Raw genomic sequence first — 9,502 nt, 5'->3', positions numbered from 1 at the left:
CTTGTCAAAATCACCCAGCAGCTGGTCGTCGCGTCACCTGATAACATACAGAACACGGTCGAGAGTGTAAGAGAGAGAGAGAGAGAGAGAGAGAGCACATGCACACACACACCCTTTACCTCCCCCGTCCAATACTCTTAGCTCCCTTTGGTGGTGCTGGTGGTGGTGGTGGTGCGGGTAGAGCAGGGTGCTGTGTATGTGTGTTAGTGAAAGCGAGGGGGTAGGGGAGAGAAGAGAGAAATTGAGAAAATCAAAAGAACATGTCCCACAGCTTTCATTTAACTTTTGAGCTACAGAGGTGGGTACGATAATGTGTGGTTGATGGCTGAGTCTACGACCTGTTGCTTTACAACCTCAACAGTGTTTCAAACTCAGAAAATATCAGTTTGGTTCTTTTTAAAATTGTTTGCTAGCTGACTGGCCTGCCAGCAACAGCGCTGAAATGACTTGTGTGTGGCCATTCTGGTAATATTATAACCTTGTTCGGGCGGAAATACCTCGCCGGTGCCGGCCATCTGCTAGTCCCCCCCCCCAACCCCCCATAAAAAAAATCACGTCTCGTCTCATTCTGGATTTGTATCGCCCTCTCTGTTACGTTTCCTGACCGCGACAATTTTAAATGGGAGAAGGGGTCAGGGAAAGCGTAGAGACATAGCATAATTCGACAACAATGTGCTTGTAACACTTGGATGCATCAAACAAAAAAGTTACATTTAAAATAAAGCATTAGCACCTACCCTAGGTACAATTTGAACCTACATTTTGGGCATACATTCAAATTTGTCTCCCGTGTTCTGAACGAGTGGAGGAATCTTCTTAATTGGGTGTAAGCCGAAGCGCCCACTCACTCAGATTGAGGTATTGTGTGTGTGCGATAGGCAGCAGTCTAAATTTCTTGAACGGCTGCAACAAGAATAACGTTGAAATGGATGTACTCTTGCGCGAATTGCGCGCTCTAGGGAATGAGATACACTGGTAAAAGAAGTTTGCAAAATTTGCACATACCAACGTGTGCAAGTTGTGATTTTGCACATTACATGGTGTTTAAGTCAAGTTGCACACTTGCGTGGTGTGCAAATTTTAGACGTTCTGTAGACGTTTAAATTTTACACACTTGGATATACACAGCTCTAGGCTATCAATAGGAGCACCATATGGTGACTCCCGCTATAATTTTCGGATGTGTCGAAAGTTTAAACACTAATTGACGTATAACCCAGTGAGACACCACTATGTGTGTAAAAAATGCACACTTGCACTTGAACTTAAACATCAACTGGCGTGCAAAATTTGTTTTACCAGTGTAGATAGAGAGAAGGGGGGGGCAAAAGGGATAGGCAAGGCCGGATAAGGTCAGCAGCGATAGGGAGTAGCTTTAGCCGTTTTTATTCCCGATTCTGCGCTAGCGAGGTATCTTTGTGGCCCGTCCGGTCAGAGGTGTTCATTATACAGACGATAGATGGATGGGTAGATGAGGCTGGGTTGTTGAGCGATAAGGGGCGAGCTTGGAGTGCCGCTGAACGCTGTGTCAAGTGCATGTAAGCTTTATAATACGAGTGCCTTGTTCATTGTGCAATGAACCCGATGCGACCGAGTCCAGGTGTGTCTCCTGCCTGCACTGCATCAAATGTTTGCTGGTCCGACTCCGGCCGGACCCGGACCCGAGGCCTCTTTCCTGCAACGCATTTTCCAACGTGCACCTTTTGTTCCAATAGACACGCACAGCACAGCCCGGCGCGCTATCAGCTGGTGATAAGACACTGCAAGGCCGGTCGGCAGTCTGCTTGGCGACGCACCTACCCTGCCTACGGCATGTTGAGATTATAACGGAAATACTTATGTGTTATGAATAAATATAACGTTAAAAGTTTTACTTTCAACTGTGTGAAATATTTATAGTTTTGCAGACAAATTTTGCATCATAAATTTCGATACATCGGCTCATTTTAGTCCCAATGATTTAACATGGGAGCGTATGTATGACTACATGATGGTCATGCCGCAGGGAACGTGCTAAGAGTGGTTTGTAAATTTACAATTGTAAATTTAATATTAAATGTACAAAAACTATCTTAAAGTTTGATATACTTAAAGTTATTTGTCAAATAGAGTTTTGGGCCAAAGAGTCCGAGCACAGGCCCGTCAAATAACGGTAAATATAGTAAGTTTTGAAAAAAATAATAAGAGGAACATCATGTCGGGCCTTGGATCTGTTGACCCTTTAGGAGCAAAAATACGGCCCATAGTCGATAATGCTACGGGACAAGCAATATCTCAAAGCCCCCTGTTGCAAAACGACCTGCAGATCATGACGAGATACGTTATGAGAATACTGCGAAAGGTGATTCACTTCGGTTTACACTATACTACAAAGCCACAATAAACCACTGGCGCAGATACCCTGCTAAATGTGTGAGTCACAATCCTATTCACAGCCCCCAAAAAACATTGGTGGGTTCAAGCACATTTGTTCTCTGGTCTGCATTCCACAATCCGCAATTCAATTTTCGGCTGAATAAGCGTTGCAAAATTATCATAAAATAAGTAAATCGTGGCACATTTTTTTTTAAAACAAGAAAGCATTTTTCTGGGCGCGCTTAATCAACAGCAGTAGTTTGTAAGCAGTGACCCGGCGCAAGTCTCCCTTCAAAATGTGAACTGTGATGTTGTGGTCGTTGGACTTGGATGTGACAGCTTTTCCTGCATCACAATGGATGAAACAAGTAATGAACACTTTCACGAAAGGTCGTCATGATAAAAGTTTATAGGCGGGTGGCGAGTGCTGGCTCGGGGAAGGCGGACATTGTATTCTGTTCATCTACATGAAGAGGCCAGAGTTACAAGGAGGAGATTAGCGCGACGAAAAATTAAGGCTGATTACAAAGAAAAGACTCCGCGCACCCGCTAGCGTTTGCAGAATGGCCATACTGCAGCTGCTAACGCTAACCGCGCCCCAGTAATGGTTTCTTCTCTTTTTTTGCCGGTGGCCGGAAGTTTTAACACTGATTGAGCACGAGTGAGATACGTCACGGACGAGATGTTCCACTCGGGCTGATGGTCCGCGTAGGGTAGCAGTTGATTGTCCTATCATTTGTGTGTCCAATTTTAAAGTGTGTGGTACTCAGCTCGAAGAAAAACAACATCAACTGTGATCATATATTTTGGCCAGTCTTCCAATACAATTTATTGCGACCAGAGTACCTGTAGCTAAATAAATCTAAATTATTTCTCTTGGACATTATTTTTTCATCACTAGGGTTTATTTTTTCGGGGTACTTGTCAAAATCACCCAGCAGCTGGTCGTCGCGTCACCTGATAACATACAGAACACGGTCGAGAGTGTAAGAGAGAGAGAGAGAGAGCGAGCGAGCGAGCGAGAGAAGGAAGGAGTGGCAGACAGAGAAAGAAGGTGTGACCGGATGAAGCTAGGAGGAGCGTTCCCCCCCCCCCCCCCCTGCGTGTCTGCTTCGTCGACTACGGAACGGTGGAAAAGTTCCCCCGTATCCAAGATCCGCTAAAAGTGACGAATGTGTCATAATGACGTAATCCGCTGAAGGCGCTCATTGAAAACTGATGAGTCTGCCGCAGTCAGACGAAGAAGATGGTGGCGGATGGTGGTGGATACGAGGGTGGTCGTGATGCATGCATATATTCGGTAATGAAAGTGCAAAGCCTGCTCTCTCTGTAATGCTTGACAAACATGAGTGACATAAATTACCGTACCTGCGTGCGTCTAGAACCATGTATGTGGTTGCGCCGTCCGCACATTTGGGTTGACTAACCAGGGGCGCTGAGGGGCTGGGGCGGGGGAGGATCGGGTGCACCGGAAAGGTCCAAAGGGAGGGCGAGGATGTTTGAGAAAGTTTACCGAACAGCTCACTGCGTTGACTCGAGGGAGCGGAGCAGAGCGGAGCTGGTGACAACTCCGACCAACATTTGCGGTGCGACTCGAACAGTTCTCCCCGCGGAGGATCCACGCCGCCGCCGCATCAGCCAACTTGAGCGGGGCACTGCAATACGGTGGCCTTTTGGAATAAAACACGGAGTTTTTGTCAAGCTGCAGGCAGTGAGCGATTGGACAGTCTATTGCTTTCGGATAAGCGCGTAGTACCTGCAGACACACCCAGAGTGCCAGCAGACACGGCGAGCGTCGGGTACTCTGCTCCTCAGCAAAGGTGATCATCATACACCCGCCATAGTAACTAAGGAAGAAGGGGGGGGGGGTATGCTTTGCGGTGTATGTTGGACCACTGGCGGCCCGCTAAGGCAAGGCCGGGCTGCCCGCCCGTCTGCGTGTGTGTTGGGTGTGGTCACAATTATTATCTCATGCATATGGAAGGTAATATCTCGGTGTGTTTAACTCGGGCCCGGAGTTTCAAAATGGATAGTCCCCTCGCGACCGACGACTGGAATCATGGAAATTAGAAGACGGGCAAACGCGCGGGTCCAGGCGAGTCTTTACGTGTGATTCCACAGATGGGAAATTAGTAAATACATTTTTTTGTGTTTGTTTTCCTTGTTTTTTGTCATTGTTTTTCTTAAGTTTGAGCGTGTGAAATCAGTATACTTTACTGCACTTTCTTACTGCACTTCTTATTTACTGCACTGACGCGTTTACACAGGGTTTGTTGGACTGTTTACTTCCTCAAACGAGGAGGGGGGGGGTACAAATATTGTGGTTGCCTGCTGTTTGATCCAGGACCACTGTTAGGGTGGCCCACGGCAAAAAAATTATCAGACCGGCGGTTAGTTCATAAAGATCGAGATGACCCATGCTCTGGGCATTCCAAAACCGCCCCGTTCGTCCCGATCGGACCCCGGGAACCACTCGCTCAGCGTCTTTGCATTTTAACATGGGTTTCTTAAGGGCTTTTAGGTGTAAAATCGAAATACGACCCTGAAGAGTCAGAAAGCCACCGCAGAGCATTACAATTATGAAAGTCGTAATCTACGTTAAAAACTGAATCTGGCAATGTAACGTTCGTTACTGTAGCACCTAGGACCCAAATTTGCAACCTCTTATAAATCTCCATATTTTGAAAAATGAGGGAATATTCAAAGCTTGCCAAATCTGGGTACTGAGTGCTACAGTAACGAACGTTACATTGCAAGATTCAGTTTTTAACGTAGATTACGAATTTCTTAATTATAATGCTCTGCGGTGGCTTTCTGACTCTTTAGGGTCTTTTTTCGATTTTACACCCAAAAGCCCATAAGAAACCCATGTTAAAATGCAAAGACGTTGAGCGAGTGGTTCCCGGGGTCCGATCGGGACGAACGGGGCAGTTTTGGAATGCCCAGAGCATGGGTCATCTCGATCTTTATGAACTAACCGCCGGTCTGATAATTTTTTTGTCGTGGGCCACCCTAACCACTGTGCACTGGAGTCCATGGAAACCAACCAAATCATATTTTGGCAATACGGGGTAAACAAATTATGGGGTCCCTCCTGACGTCACCTGTGTGCATTGCATCCCTTTGGCTGTGAGTTGCAACAGAAACTAAACAACTTTTATTCCCCGTGTGTGTGCGCAGGTCGACCTGCCGGTCCGTCACGTGTACTATCTCTCGCACTTCACCGGGCGGCGGTCGCCATGCGGTCCATTGCGCGGAGGCTCAACGATATCTATGTAAGTCACAGCAAGGCTTCTGTGCGGCGGCGCACTCCTCGCCATACCGCTTTTTGGGGGGTTTCTTTCTATCGACGCCCCCCCCCCTTTTCTTCTTTTTTTTTCTTTCTCGTGATTATATGTCCACCGACTGTCCGTGCGCACGTGAGAGGTGGGCGGTTGCGCCACACTATCAGGTTAGCTATCGGGTGTCCGGATAGTTGAAGACGGACTCGAAAACCACTGACCCGTTCGCGTCCGAGCCTTATCTCTGCCGGCCACTGAATGGGGTGGGGGGGGAAAATAAAAGAGTTCGATATCGCAGCCGAGATGCGGAACCTCGGCCTGGCTGTGGCGGATGACAAATAAAAAGGCATAGCCGTAGCCGGGCGAACCCGCTGTACCGAGGAGAGTGCAGTGCCACCGCCGCCGCCGGTACCGCGCGGCCTCCCCGCGGCCCGCCCCGGCCCCGCCCCGCTTTAGATCGCGGATAAACACTTCGCAACACGTATCATTTTCTCTCGGCCGCTCGCGCCTCCGATCGCCCTAAACACCGCCCTTTTTGCTCTCTCGCCTCACTTTTATTTCCCCTTCCCTCACACCCCCACCCCGCTTCCCCCCCGCGCCGCGCTGCTCGCGCGACGCCCACCGCGATACCGATGCCGCTCTGTGCAATGCGATATTTCAATATTCATTAGCGTGTTAATTTGAGCTGAGATGGGCGGTTTGCAATGTGTAATCGCGCCCCGGACAGACCTGCTGCTACACTTGGCGGTGCTGTGCAAAGCGAACAAAACAATGTCACTTGGGTCTTATTTGAACTAATTGCTTCACCCAGAAAGCGGTGTTCTTGATTATTTCCGTACACGTCGAATACAGTTGAGAACATGTACTTAAAATGTGCCCCTTGGAACTTGGAACTTGTTAAATAGATATGTATATAGTTTAAGTTAAAGGGGCCATTTTAAGTACATGTTCTCAACTGTATTCCACTTGTGCTGAAATCAAGAATAACGCCTCTTTCAGGGTGATTTGTCGAAAAATGATGAGTCGGAATTAATCGAAAAAAAAATTTCTTCAGACAGTTCTGAATTTTTAGCAGAGAGCTCGCAGACCGCACGTCGCTTCCCCACCCCTAGAGGGAAACGTAAAGTCCCCACCCCAAAAAGCGAAGCACATATTTATGATTATTCCAGTCCGGCTGTTGACGGCGCGATACCGGCCGGTAATAGTTGCTCTATCGCCGCTGAACATCAGTGTCATCAATTTACAAGCAGCTCCTCTCGGTCCTCGCGTGACCGTACGGCGTCCGATATGGCTTTGTTGGCACTTAATTCCGACCCGAAAAAGCATTTTTTCATGTACCCTCGCGATAAAAATGACCAGAAAATGTTTTGAAACACCCACCTCGTTTTGCGTTCACATTCGTGTGTCTGTGTAATCTTTAGTTTTCTTAATATAGAGAGATGGTTTTGGAAGCAGCGTCCCTCGTTTTTGGCAGTGTGGTGGACGTTAGTGTTTGTCGCGCCGTCAGACGATTTTCCGCGATCAAGATGAATCGCACCGCGACCCAGGGATGAAAGATTAATAAAGTTCGGAAGCAAGCTGTGCCGCTTGCACCATCCCCCCTGTGTTCTCTCTCTCTCCCCTACCCTCCTCCCCCTTCTCCCCTCCTCGCCTCGTCCTTTCTCCTACCCCCCACCCCTCGGAAGTTTTAGGATTTTATTTCCCGCTTCACTTAAAACGTGACCAGCCGACCAGCCTATCGCCCGACGCCCAGGGGGAGATACCGCAAGCATTTTGAAAAATGCGTGATCCCAGCTATGGTGAAATTTCCGATCGATCGAGTCAACATCTGGGGATCTAAGTCCAGTAAATTGCAGGAGAGGGTTCCTAGAAATCTTGCAGACGATTATTTTATCGCGATCAAAGCTTTTGGCGGTCAGGCCACTGAAGAAGGTGACAGTGAAAAGGGTTGCGTAAGTTGTTTTTTTAGTACACTGCATACATTTTTTTGTCATTGTAAGCTGCCAGTGGGGAAGAAAATGATGCTCAAGTCTAGGGGCTTCGTACAACTTAGGAGGTTGCGGGCAGTGTGCCCCAGCAGAGTAGGTTGGAAAGGGTGGGAGGGCCGGAGAGGAGATGGAGGGTGAGGGAGGGAAAGGGAGGGGGCAACAGGTCGTGTCCGCGCACATCTTGACAGGCTTAGGTGGATGGAGTCCTCGTGCGCCGGAGGACACCTCGGTCCGCTTTCGTCTCCGCCCCACTCACCACACTACTGTGACTCGTTGTCACACTGCTGCTGCCAGGTTTCCGCTCGCTTTTTCTTTTTAGTCGGATTGATGTGAATAGTTATACAAGGTAGACGCACGTTAAAACCGTGTGAAGCTGAGCTAAATGTGCGTCTACCTTGGCCTGCGGCGCGCTAAAATTAAAATGTTTTCGCGATTTTGGTTGGCCTGCCTGTCCACCTCACATCCCACGTCTCACGCCAGGCGCCTCACTTTACGCCATCTTCCGGGCGATCTCCCCTTGCGCTTCCTGACAGAGCTGAGCATTTAAAGTTAAAGTTTAATTTCAAGTTCAAGTTAGGCTCAGCAATCATCGGAACTGATGACAAATTTAGAAGAATTCATCACCAACTCTCACACCGTCAAATTTTGAGACCCCCCCCTCCCCCTCCCTCTCCCCTCACTGGCGCTAGGGTTGCTGAGATAATCGCCCAATGCTGTTAGGACGTTATTAAGCGTTCGCGTGACAGGTGCTTGTCGCATGCCCCTCCTCTCCCTTCTACTCTACCCCTACCCCCTCTCTCTCCCTGCTGCTCGCTCTGGGCGGTGCTGCCCCCCCTCTAAGCCATAATTCAAATTTGCCGCCCCTTCCTCAACACGTACCTGCCTTATAAAAATAAAAATAAAACTGGGAACTGGAGGAAGAAGGGGCTGGGGCTGTCTGGTAGTGTTTTATAACCTAAAAATGTTCGCCTGACTGCATTAGCAGATGAAAGTCTTTATTATTCTTACTTTGTAATGAATCTTGCAGAAATACAATTGAAATGATGTGATGCGTCTTGCTACTGTTCTAGAGCAAACATGTGAGTCAAAATGTCGCATTTTTGCAAAATACACACTATCGGTCTCGCCATATGATACAAAAGCTTGCACTAACAGCGGCCCTAGGGACAGTGCCACCGCATCACTATCACCTTTTGCGATAAGATGTGAAAATATGTGTGAAATATGACACGGGCAACGCATCACTCAGTAAATAAATCAGTACACAGATAACGGAAGGGAAGGGCGCGGAGATTCAAACCTGAGCGAACGCCCTCTGCTGTCTTACCCCTTTTAAAGTAGCCAAAATTATCTTGTAGGTTCATTATATTGTGTTTTACTAATCGTTAAAGTATTTTTCGCGATAAGCATCAAAAACTAAATATTGTCTATTTTTCTTGCCCGTTTTATGCTGACTTGTGAAAAATTGCCCTGCACGATCGTTATCAGGGGTGCCCGTTGGGGTCGTATATCGCCGAGTTGACGGAGGTAATTACGCCCTTTCGGGTCCGTGCCGTTAGCTCGAAATGAATAAGTAATCCAAGCAAATTTTTTTCGCCTTCCCATTGTCATTTCTGGTATGACGCATCTGCCTTCAAAAAGTGTCCGCATTGCAACTGCAACTGCCTTGTCCTTTACCGACTACTGTTGTTTAAACATATCGCGGAAGGGTCTAAGTTGTGATTTTTTCAGAAGAAAAAACTTAAAAAAATAAAAAAAAATGGATGTCTTGCGAACGTGTTCGCGCTATCGTAGTCAGCTGAGGCCTATCTGCTGGATTTGTCAACTATCACTCGCTCACGAGGTCAGCAAGAGGGAGGCTGCCGCACCCGCCACGCT

At 47.8% G+C, this 9,502-nt stretch overlaps 1 long non-coding RNA gene across 1 annotated transcript in view; it reads left to right on the top strand.

Moving 5' to 3' along the window:
* The window catches only part of LOC127748868 (uncharacterized), a 77,769-nt gene extending 72,139 nt beyond the window's left edge, over positions 1-5,630 (top strand). Inside the window, exon 3 of the long non-coding RNA XR_008010812.1 lies at positions 5,536-5,630. This is a non-coding gene — a long non-coding RNA (uncharacterized LOC127748868). The remainder of the gene's footprint in view (positions 1-5,535) is intronic.
* The last annotated feature ends 3,872 nt before the right edge of the window (positions 5,631-9,502 follow it).

This window comes from Frankliniella occidentalis, unplaced genomic scaffold (assembly GCF_000697945.3).
Source record: "Frankliniella occidentalis isolate FOCC.00 unplaced genomic scaffold, Focc_3.1 Scaffold17, whole genome shotgun sequence".
In the NCBI taxonomy this organism is placed as follows: Eukaryota; Metazoa; Arthropoda; class Insecta; order Thysanoptera; family Thripidae; genus Frankliniella; species Frankliniella occidentalis.
This window is presented reverse-complemented; position numbering and strand designations above follow the sequence as displayed.